This window comes from Hoplias malabaricus, chromosome 8, assembly GCF_029633855.1.
Source record: "Hoplias malabaricus isolate fHopMal1 chromosome 8, fHopMal1.hap1, whole genome shotgun sequence".
NCBI lineage: Eukaryota > Metazoa > Chordata > Actinopteri > Characiformes > Erythrinidae > Hoplias > Hoplias malabaricus.
In genome coordinates, this window is record NC_089807.1 from 2,705,261 (window position 1) to 2,717,546 (window position 12,286).

The following is a 12,286-nucleotide window of genomic DNA, read 5'->3' on the forward strand; positions in this document are numbered from 1 at the left end:
AGAGAGAGAGAGAGAGAGAGAGAGAGAGAGAGATTTCATGCATTTCAGGGCCATTTCAAAAATTTCCATTCATACTGTGGAGATGTATTTATCCATAAATACTATTAGTTACAACATTCATTGTGAAAAGTGCTAACCCTTACCATTACACTAACCCAGTGGGTGCAGTGCAGAAAAGTGTGTGTGTGAGATTGTGTAAGTTTACAAAAGGGGTGTACAGCAAAAAGGTTTAGGAACTATATTTACCCTTTACCCTACCCCTAAGGGAGACTGCTCTGGATTTGTTCAGATCTGAAGCGAGATATTTTTACTTGAACAAATTTAAAGCGCTGTAATCTGACGGTGAGCATCAACTCCTGCGTCGGTGTTTGGGAACCACAGCTATCTGTTAATGTAACAAAGAATGCCAGTAATTGTAGTGGATAGTGATTGCCCACTGATGAATACAGCACAGTGTGTGTGTGTGTGTGTGTGTGTGTTTTGTGTCTTCCTGATGCTGACTCCACTCCACATTTATGTTATTTTTAATAACATGAGTACACCTGCACTTCCAAGGAATAATAAATCAGCACTTGCCTTACACATCTTCACTCACACACATCCACCTGCCCACACATTTTTACTTGGCTCTGTGTGTGTGTGTGTGTGTGAGAGAGAGAGAGAGAGAGAAAGAGAGAGAGAAATAAACACCGTTCTAATCTCCTATCCATTCCTTTAATTAAACTTTGACATTTACTGCTTATGGTGGGGAAAACCAGCAAGCGCTTTGGTACACGGTTAACACTGGGGTGCGCAGAACAGTCTTGTAGATAATTACAGGTTCCTCTTGTTCTCCAGAAAGAGGCCTGAAGCTTCCGAATGAAGTTTAGAGACGATCTGACAGAGTGCATAATTTGCATCGAACAGGAGAGGGAAGGTATTACCCTGAATATCATCAAGTGGAGTACGGAGCCTCAGGTGCGATCCAGTTGAGCACAGTGCTCTGCACAGAGACGGAACCAGGTCAGACCAGCATTTGGCACCAGTTTTTCTTTTGAATTTGCCTGTTTTCCGGTTCATTTAAAACGACCTTTTGAAGTTGTGGATGTCCACAAATTCAAATAGTTTTGGCAAAAGGAATTTAAAGATACTGATGGTGGCAGTTTTGTGAGTGGAATTCTAGAGCTGCTCAACAGTCTGTGGTCGCTGATGTGTGATTGTCCTCTCCGTGACGTCCCCATACATTTTTAGTTGGTGACCGATGTGGACTGCAGGACCTGTGGACAGGTCAGTCAAGCACACTCCATGAAGACACGCTGTTGTAAGCCCTGCAGAGTGAGGCCTGGAACTGTCACCGTGAAATAGGCATGGACCTCCTTGAAAAAGACGTCATCTAGATGGCAGCATTTGTCTCTGTCTAATGTACTAATGTCATATAAGCCTCTGCATTATGTCCCAACTATATGGAGATGGTCAGTGAAAACAGTGTCCATTTGTCAGTTAAATAAAGGTTCAAGAGAATTCGCAAATCCCAGATTCATGTTTTTATTACATTCTACAAAATGTCCCAAATGTTCTGGCGGTGGGGTTTGTATGTAAATACAATACTTCCATCTAATTCCACCTCATTTCTACTGACCCATCACCATGGAATACTCCACAGGGTAAAATATTGATAAAACTTCTAACAAAAAATAAGAAAAAACCTAAATAAACACCTGAGAGTGAACCCACTGAGAGGACCCCACAGTGGTCAGACATCTCCGCTGCTGTGGTCACTCACTCACACAGAGAGAGATAGAGAGAGAGAGAGTTTAATACAAAGTCAACACCAGATCCTTCATTTCTTTTCTCTGCTGGATTCCTGTCACTCAGTCTCTGTCACTCTTCTCTTTCGCTTTTCTTTCTGCAGGGTGGATCTCTCTTTCTCTCTCTCTGTTCCCCCCTTTTTCTTCTCTGTTTGTCTTCCATTTCTTTCCGTGTTTTTCTCCTCTTCGTCTTTGCTCGCTCGCTCTTAGACGTGGGAACTGGGAATGTTGGCGACTGCTGCTGCTTTCCTCTAAAAGGCCTTGATCAGTCTATTTCCATTACTTTCGAAATTCTTGAATTCATACAAAAATCTCTTTCAATCTATTTTTTTTCCATTACTCAACACGATATATCTCTAATTTAGTCATCACCAATTCCCACTGTCGGTGTGAGGAGCGTATGCTTTTAATGAGATGTAAGAGGCCAACTCACACTTTTCAAACTGCTGCTAACACAACACTTGGACTGCCACGAGCGCTGCTGTAAACGATAAAACATTTTACAACATCACACTTTCCTTAAATAACTGTATGTTTAAATATTCATTCACTCGTTGTCTGTAAGCACTTATCCAGTTCAGGGTCGCGGTGGGTCCGAAGCCTACCCGGAATCACTGGGCGCAGGGCAAGGTACACACCCTGGAGGGGGCGCCAGTCCTTCGCATGTGACACACACTCACATGTTCACTCACGCTCACACGTACGGACACGTTGAGTCGCCGATTCACCCAACAAACGTGATTTTTTGGACTACAGGAGGAAACCGGAGCACCCGGAGGAAACCAATGCGGACACGGAGAACACATCAGACCTGAGGAGTTGCCACACCTGGAGTGGAGCTTGAACCCACAATCCCAGGTTCCTGGAGCGGTGTGACTGCGACACTACCTGCTGCGCCACCGTGCCATCTGTTAAAGTACTTTGTTGTGAATTCTGGGAGCTGAATTTCTTACTCTTCACTGTAGGATTTATATCAACCTCCTGTATAAAATAACTATCCCAGAATTCCATGTGTGCAGAAGTACAATGGGCATAAACTAAGGGCACTGTTTCGAATGTGACTATATTCACAAGATAACACAGGATTCATTCATTCATTGTCAGTAACCGCTTATCCAGTTCAGGGTTGTGGTGGGTCCAGAGCCTACCTGGAATCATTGGGCGCAATTCGGGAACACACCCTGGAGGGAGCACCAGTCCTTCACAGGGCGACACACACTCACACTTGTGGACACTTTTGAGTCGCCAATCCACCTATCAACGTGTGTTTTTCGACTGTGGGAGGAAACCGGAGCACCCAGAGGAAACCCATGCAGACACAGGGAGAACACACCAACTCCTCACAGACAGTCACCCAGAGGAAACCCACGCAGACACAGAGAGAACACACCAAACTCCTCACAGACAGTCACCCGGAGGAAACCCACTCAGACACAGGGAGAACACACCACACTCCTCACAGAAATTCACCCGGAGGAAACACACACAGACACAGGGAGAACACACCACATTTCCTTACAGACAGTCACCCAGAGGAAACCCACACAGACACAGGGAGAACACACCACACTCCTCACAGACAGTCACCCGGAGGAAACCCACGCAGACACAGGGAGAACACACCACACTCCTCACAGACAGTCACCTGGAGGAAACCCACACAGACACAGAGAGAACACACCACACTCCTCACAGACAGTCACCCGGAGGAAACCCACACAGACACAGAGAGAACACACCACACTCCTCACAGACAGTCACCTGGAGGAAACCCACACAGACACAGAGAGAACACACCACACTCCTCACAGACAGTCACCCGGAGCGGGACTCGAACTCATAACCTCCAGGTCCCTGGAGTTGTGTGACTGCGACACCACCTGCTGCACCACTGTGCCGGCCACACAGGATTCATGTAAAAAAAATGTGTTATACATAGGTCCAAGATATTAATACGTAAGAAATAATACTGAAGTGATATAGTAAACACTGTAAGAATATGAGGCAGAGTCAGTGAATCCAGACCACACTCACAATGTTGGACAATTTCACACACTCACACCTGTGGACAGTTTCACAAGGCCAGTCCACCTACCAACACGTGTTTTTGGACTGCGGGAGGAAACTGGAGCATCCAGAGGAAACCCACAGAGGCACAGGGAAAACACACTTGACCCGAGGAGAAGATCCAACCCAGGATCCTGGAGCTGTGTGGCAGAGACCCTGACTATTAAACTAAATATGACAGTCATTTACGTCTCAATATTTCAGTGTTGTGTCAGTCTTGTTTTTACGATTTTTAAAAATGGAGGCAATCAGAATGTATGCCTAATACACTGTGTAACTACGTTGTAATTAATTATGTACTAACAGTTAAACAATATAGAAAAACAACAGTCATAATCCCAGGCTGCAGAGGCTTAAATCAGCAGAACACAAGGCCCTGTTGTTGACGAGTTTGGCAAATGAGGAAAATAAGAAACAGACGAGAACTGGTAATTTGTGTGAAGGGTGGAATTGAAGCTAACGGAGAAACTCCAGTTTGTCCAAGGTCTTCATATGTTTCCAATAGCGAGCTTGTGATTAAGGGGGTTGACATATCACTGTGCTCACTGCATCCCCTTCCCACCTATTTATCGGATATCAGGTCCCTGTAACCCGGTATCCATGACGCCCCCCCATAGCCACAGAGATCGCCACAGTGATCGCAACTGTCCAATTAGCCGCGGTTCGTTAGCGAGCATCTCCAAGCAGAACTGATTAGGATACCCAGCTGAAAAAGCTCAGGGAAACGAAGGTGAAGACAAGCCAGGCGAGGCTCAACTTCTCTGGAGCTCCGAACCTTCCTAGCGGACGATTCTCTCCACCAATCAGCACTGGAGCAATCAGCCAATCAGGCACAGGAGCATACACCTGAGAGCAGAGTGTTTAAGCTCTGACCTCACAGTTCCATGATGTAACCCCTGCTGAATTCTGGGAAAAGATACACATCACAGGCACTGCTGTGTCTGATCCCCTCATAACAGTGCAGCCACCACTGAGGATTGTACCTGCTCTGTGGTGGTCTGTTTGGGTGCTGTCCTGCCTAACCATTGAAGAACAGGGTAAAGGGGCACAAAACAACACAAAACAACACATGGACTGGAGTCTGTAATTGTAGAACGACAAAGTGCTCCTGTGTGGTCAGCGGAGATAATTAAATGGACAACCGGTGTAGTTTAATGTTATGGCTGATCAGTATTATGCGTAAACAATTATTCGCATAGGGTGGCACGGTGGTGCAGCAGGTAGTAACGCAGTCACACAGCTCCAGGAACCTAGAGGTTGTGGGTTTGAGTCCCACTCTGGTGTCTGTGAGGAGTTTGGTGTGTTCTCCCTGTGTCTGCGTGGGTTTCCTCCGGGTGCTCCGGATTCCTCCCACAGTCCAAAAACACACGTTGGTAGGTGGAGTGATGACTCAAAAGTGTCCGTAGGTGTGAGTGTGTAAGTGAATGTGTGAGTGTGTGTGTTGCCCTGTGAAGGACTGGCGCCCCCTCCAGGGTGTATTCCCTTCCTTGCGCCCAATGATTCCAGGTAGGCTCTGGACCCACCGCGACCCTGAACTGGATAAGGGTTACAGATAATGAATGATACATAAACAAACCCACAATACAATGAACAATTTGTCATAATTAAGAGTGCACTATCAATAATTATCTTAATACTTAACACTTTCAGCATTCCCACATTCACACCTAACACTGCACTATGTGTGTGTCTGTGTGTGTGTGTGTGTGTGTTTTGGAAGGGTGTGTGATCATACCAGAGTGATAACAACAACAAATCCTTTAACAAAGCCTCCAGTGTGAGGATCAAACCTGCACCAACTGCTCAGCTCTGTCCATCCAACTCTCTCTCTCTCTCTCTCTCTCTCTCTCTCTCTCGGTCTCTCTCTCTCTCTCTCTCTCTTTTCTGCTCTACAAGGGTCAGGATCCCCACAGGACCACCACGGAGCAGGTATGATCTGGGTGGTGGATCATTGTCTCTAACACACCTTGTCTTGCGTCCAAGGATTCAGATTAACCTCCAGCCCAGCCATGACCCTGATGACCCATGACCTCTTGATGGCTTTCTACATATTTGATGCTATTTGATGCTGTAAAAGGGACCATTTTTTCAGGCTATAGAAGGAGGACAAGCATGCACACAGTTTCACTTCTCCACCGCCCAGGCTTTAAATTCACCCGTGTTAAAACAACACTTCTGGTGTTAAACGAACACTGAGAGTGTTACATTTGGACTCTTACTGTGTTAATGGAACATTAATCGTGATGATTTAACACTGGTGAATTGGCTGTAGGCTCTTCTACCTGACATTTGACCATGGGCATGATGACCTTAGACTCATGGGCAGTTGCTCCAGAGCATTCCTTTAATGTCATGCTTTTCTGTGAAGATTATACAAGATTATACCTTAAAGCACCACTCAATATTAGTCGTGTCTACAAACCTTTGGACATGTAGTGTATTTTCAGCATTCTCTCTCTCTCTCTCTCTCTCTCTCTCTCTCTCTCATGCTCTCTCTCCCTCTCTCTCTCTCTCTCTCTCTCTCTCTCCCCCTCTCTTGCTCCCCCCCCTCTCTCTTGCTCTCTCTCTCTCTCATGCTCTCTCTCTCTCTCTCTCTCTCTCTCTCTCTCTCTCTCTCTCTCTCTCTCTCTCTCTCTCTCTCTCTCTCTCTCTGTGCCAGTGCAGGATTACAGTATTTGATGATGTCATCTCAGTATTTTGGTTCTTGCCCAGTTCTAATCTGGTTTATTTTAGGGAGGAAGAGCATGGAAATATTTTCCATAAATCAAAAACTATCATTCATCTAGATCTCAGGATGTGAATGACACACACACATACGCACACACACACACAAACACACACACACACATATAAAACACACATATAAAACCCAAAGAATGTTATAAGAAGAAACAGGTTGTGATTTATCACAAAGCTTCATTCATTCATTTTCTATAACTGCTTCCTTCTGTTCAAGGTGGCGGTGTGTTTGAGGCCTACATGGAGTCACTGGGTGCAAGGCAGGTAACACATCCACACAGACACAAGGAGAACACACAAAACCCACAACACCACCACCACCACAGAGCAGGTATGTTTTGAATGGTCGACCATTCTCAGTGCTGCAGTGATGGTGGTGTGTTAGTGTGTGTTGAGCTGGTACGAGTGGATCAGACACAGCAGTACTACTGGAGTTTTTGAATACTATGTCCACTCACTGTCCACTCACCTACACTGTTGTAGTCACACCGCTCCAGGGACCTGAAGGTTGTGGGTTTGAGTCCCGCTCCGGGTGACTGTGAGGGGTGTGGTGTGTTCTCCCTGTGTCTGTGTGGGTTTCCTCCGGGTGACTGTCTGTGAGGAGTGTGGTGTGTTCTCCCTTTGTCTGCGTGGGTTTCCTCTGGGTGACTGTCTGTGAGGAGTGTGGTGTGTTCTCCCCGTGTCTGCGTGGGTTTCCTCCGGGTGACTGTCTGTGAGGAGTGTGGTGTGTTCTCCCTGTGTCTGTGTGGGTTTCCTCCGGGTGACTGTCTGTGAGGAGTGTGATGTGTTCTCCCTGTGTCTGCGTGGGTTTCCTCTGGGTGCTCCGGTGTCCTCCCATGGTCGAAAAACACACGTTGGTAGGTGGATTGGTGACTTGGAAGGTTGTCCATATGTGTGAGTGTGTGTACCTAGCCACTGAATTGCAGTGCCGGTCCCAAAGCCTGGAAGAACAGGGAGGGTTGCGTTAGGAAGGGCATCCAGCATAAAAACTGTGCCAGATCAATGGTGCGGATTGTGGTTGATCTGCTGTGGTGACACCTGATGGCAGCCGAAAGAAGAAGAAGAAGAAGAAAATCCAAGAAACAAACAATGGCTTTATGACTTCAGAAGGCATGAAAAACAAACCTGTCTATAGACCCATGTCTATAACACTTCCTCCATTATTAGAGAACTGGTAACAGTATAGAGGTCATGTTTGTTGCTGTCATCACCCACTGATCTCTGAAATCATTTGAATTCTTCCACTGTTACAGCAGAATTTCTCTGTCTCAGAGGAAAACAAACACAGTGTGATAAAGTGACGAGACCCTGCATGCTGCACATATTTTACAGGGTTTAAGACCAAAACGGCTTCATTTCATGACATCACTGCACACTTCAGCTGACCTCATTGAGCGAGTTGGGGAGCTCAGCCCAAAATAGGAAGCAGTCTGTTTTCTGGGGTTTTATTTATAAACCGTCCCTTAAACATAACGTGTGCTAGGCCTGGAATGTGGGAAAGAAACTAAATTCATGAACTCCAGAAGCTGATTTTTTCTTCTAAAAATCTGCATTGAAATATACGTCCCTCATCACGAGCGAAGTAAGCTGCTTCACAGGGGACCCAATGAGGACACAGACACAGTTTATAAGATCTGCTCAGAAAAGCCTGAAGTGCACTGGGCCACTCTGAAAAAGATCAGCACTAGCCTAAGGTCACCAGGTACCAAAGCCTGCACTGGGATGTGGAGCAGTGGAGGTGTGTTCTCTGGAGTGATCCAGTATCGTTGGATGAGTTGAGTGGCATTTATGATAGAGCTAATCAAGAGCTGGTCCAGACCTTCCTGGGGCCCTAAGCAAACTTTTTTTCCAGGCGCCTGTAACTGCTTCACTGTTTAAGGTGTAACGAAAACGTCAAATATGCCAGTGTTAGAGTGATTGTGTGAATATCGTGGCAGCATTTAAGGTGGAACTGAAACTTTGAAAAACTCAACTTAGTACTTGGAAGTAACTGTGTCATTTTTTAATGTGGAGTGGAATAGTAAGGAGCTTTAAGAGTGTAGTGGTGTGTTTGGGGAGGTTTAAACGAGCACTAGACAGTATAGAAACACCAGTTCACTTTTCTGATTCAAAGTTTGGTTCATGACACTGTGGCGCTGCGAGGCTTTTAAGGTTGTGGAGAGCAGCTGTGGAGTGCACACCACCTCTAAATATATTCCTGCGGCTGTGTTCGTAGACTATTACTTATTAACAATCCAACCTTTTTTCCTCTTTTCATTTCCTGAAGTATAGTTTTGCTTCACCTTCTGATGATACACACTCCTCCTAACGTAACCTGAGGGGGTCTTTGTTAATTTGAGGGGCTGTACGCAACATGCGTATTGAGCATATAGCGCAGTCCGGCTCTGAGCTAATCACCCAACGTCAGCACCTGCCCTCATTTATTTTTATGTCCACTAACTTCTGACTTAAGGGAGTAGATCATGTATCCCCAGTGCATACAGTCAGTGGTTGAGCTTTCTCTGTCTGCACCAGGAGCGCACAAGGGCAACCCCAGTGGCTGAGCAGCGGACATGGAAAGAATATTTCCAGGCAGAAGGCGACCCGAGGTAAATCTTGAACCCAGGCCGCTATTGCCCTGGAGCTTTCTCTACATGTCACACCACTATATTCTTATTTCTTAGTCTTATATTCAGTTTTCTGGTTCTCTGAGAGCAGACAGAGATTAAAGGAGAGCGAAGAGTGGAAGTGTGTCAGTGGCAGATCGTAGTGTGATGTGATTGGAGGTTAAATTGTTCCCACATTTTATAATAACAGATGAATGTGACGCCTGGGGACGGACGCTAACTACCAGCAAGACACTGTTATTACTCTGTCATTATAACTCAACTGTCTCTAATCTTAGCTAAAAGGAGTGTATTCATGGGACAAGTTACGAGTGTGTAAGTAGGCCCTAATGAACCACAGAGTGTGTGATGTGGGCACAGTAATTAGGCTGGGAGAGAGAGAGAGAGAGAGAGAGAGAGAGAGAGAGAGAGAATATAAAGGAGCTGTGTGGAAGTTTAATATTCCTGAGAAGCCTGGATGGTTGATCTCTGGCTAAGATTTGTATTTTTAATATCGGAATTTTTAAAAATCTGAATATTTCACCACCTCACATGTTCAAAACACACAAAAAAGCATTTAAAAATTCATGAATTAATTAATTCATTCATTATCTGTAAGCGCTTATCCAGTTGAGGGTCGCGGTGGGTCCAGAGCCTACCTGGAATCATTGAGCGCAAGGTGGGAATACACCCTGGAGGGGGCGCCAGTCCTTCACAGGGCAACGCACACACACACACATTCACTCACACACTCACACACTTTGAGTCTGCAATCCACCTACCAACGTGTGTTTTTGGACTGTGGGAGGAAACCGGAGCACCTGGAGGAAACCCACGCAGACACAGGGAGAACACAGCACACTCCTCACAGACAGTCACCCGGAGGAAACCCACGCAGACACAGGGAGAACACACCACACTCCTCACAGACAGTCACCCGGAGGAAACCCACACAGACACAAGGAGAACACACCACACTCCTCACAGACAGTCACCCGGAGGAAACCCACGCAGACACAGGGAGAACACACCACACTCCTCACAGACAGTCACCCGGAGGAAACCCACACAGACACAGGGAGAACACACCACACTCCTCACAGACAGTCACCCGGAGCGGGAATCGAACCCACAACCTCCAGGTCTGGTTTCCCTACCTGCTGCACCACAATGCCGCCCAAATTCATGAATTATACCATTAAATATTTCACATTTATCAAATGTCATACAGCTGTAATTCAGGTATAAGCTAATACATAAATCAAATATAAATATAAAGTTATTATTAAAATACTTATTTCCATTATCTCCACAGAGCTGCAGATGGATAAACAAAGACTGAAACAAATGCTAAAGAGTAGGATATACTGTTATATAAAGAGAAATAAAGAGGTACCATAAGTAAAGATAAAGCAGGAGATCAAGAACGTGAGAACGCTGTAGATGTATTATTATTGGCATATGTGTGGATCATTCTCAGTGCATTATTTTTTAAAGTGCTGGAAATTTATATTTACCAGCTTTGCCCAACAACCAACAAGTTTTCAGAAAAACACTGAAATCTGATTTTCATATTCCATCTCAGCAAGCGGTGATCACATGAAACGCTGTTGTATTTTTCAGCATGGCTCCGGCTAACGAACACATGCGTGAAAGTCTGTTGCTGATTTTATAACATGCTTAATGCTAACGGAGCTCAGAACGTCGGCCAGCACCGAACAACCTCAGCGAGCTCAGCGCAGCAGTGAGGACGGAGAAAGAGTCAAAGTACATGATTAAAGAGAAATGTTACGGCAGCTCCCACCTCCGCTATGACTCACCAGCGTTTGGTTTCGCCACTTCAGAGGCATGCATGCTGTTTTAGTAAGTGACATGCTGCTAAAAATATGCTAATTGGTTTAGTTGTTTATTTATTTATTTGCTTTTTTGTCTCATGCAAAAGGATCTCCTTACTTTGAATTCAGGGCTGTTTCCCAATTACCATTAGCCACAGACACAAAGCACGAAGAACAGATCGTATTAACGTATACGATATTAACCTAGCTAGCTAATATTACAAAACTTAGCGGTGGAATAGAACCCAGGGGCTTTCTTCTGATACAACGGTCATGTATTTACATATTTTGAGGATTTTTAGGAGCAAGGTATTCGCCTAAATATGAGCTAACCTCATAGTTAACTCTACACTTTCTAGTTTTTACATTTGTTTTGTTTGGAATTGTCCACAGGTTTGTGTGTGTGAGAGAGTGACTGGGTGAGTGTGTGAAATTGTCCACAGGTTCATGTGTTTGTACCCAATGATATAAGGTAGGCTCAGAAATCACAGCAGCCCTGAATAGGATGAAGTGGTTACAAAAGTTGAATGAAAAATGAATGAATTAATGTTCTACTGCTGCCCTCAAAAACACCACTCACCGCTGCCCTCTACAGGGGCTTTCCTTTCATTATTTATGATTCGTCTGACTGTGGTGGGGGTGAAACAGTGAAATTGTTTCCTCTTTTCAGATGCTTGTTCTTAATGTAACAACTACTGTTCCCTCAAATCTCCACCGCATCTCAGTCCCACACTTCCCAGGAAGCCGCCGTTACCTGATGAAAATTCCATTCCTGGGCTGTTTCTCAAGGCTGCCTTCGCTGTGTATTTGTTGCACTTGGTTTTCCTCCAAACAGTCGGGGAGCGATAACCCCTGTCTCGACGAGGCGTGTGTTTGTTTCCTGCAAAAACACAGAGATGTAGAGCCTGCACTTGCACTCGGGCTAATGCAAACACACTCTAGATTTCAGAGCTGCTGTTTTTCTTTGCCCCTAAACCATGCAGCAAATCACTGCTGGGCTACTGCAAGTGGCAGCTCTTATCGCTTGGTCTAATCGAGAGCTCTGGAGAGTTTGAGTATTCATAATCAGCTCAGGCTCAGCCAGGAAAAAAACACACCTCACTTGTGTGTTATCACTGTTCATACGACCAGTTCGGTGATTAATAGAGGCTTATTATTGTTTTTTCAGAGATGGTAGTGCTCACTGTAACAGGAGAGCTGGACACAGTGGAGATTAAAGGAATCGTTTGAGGAAAAATTGAATTCAGTCATAAACTCTGGTGTTTTCCACAAG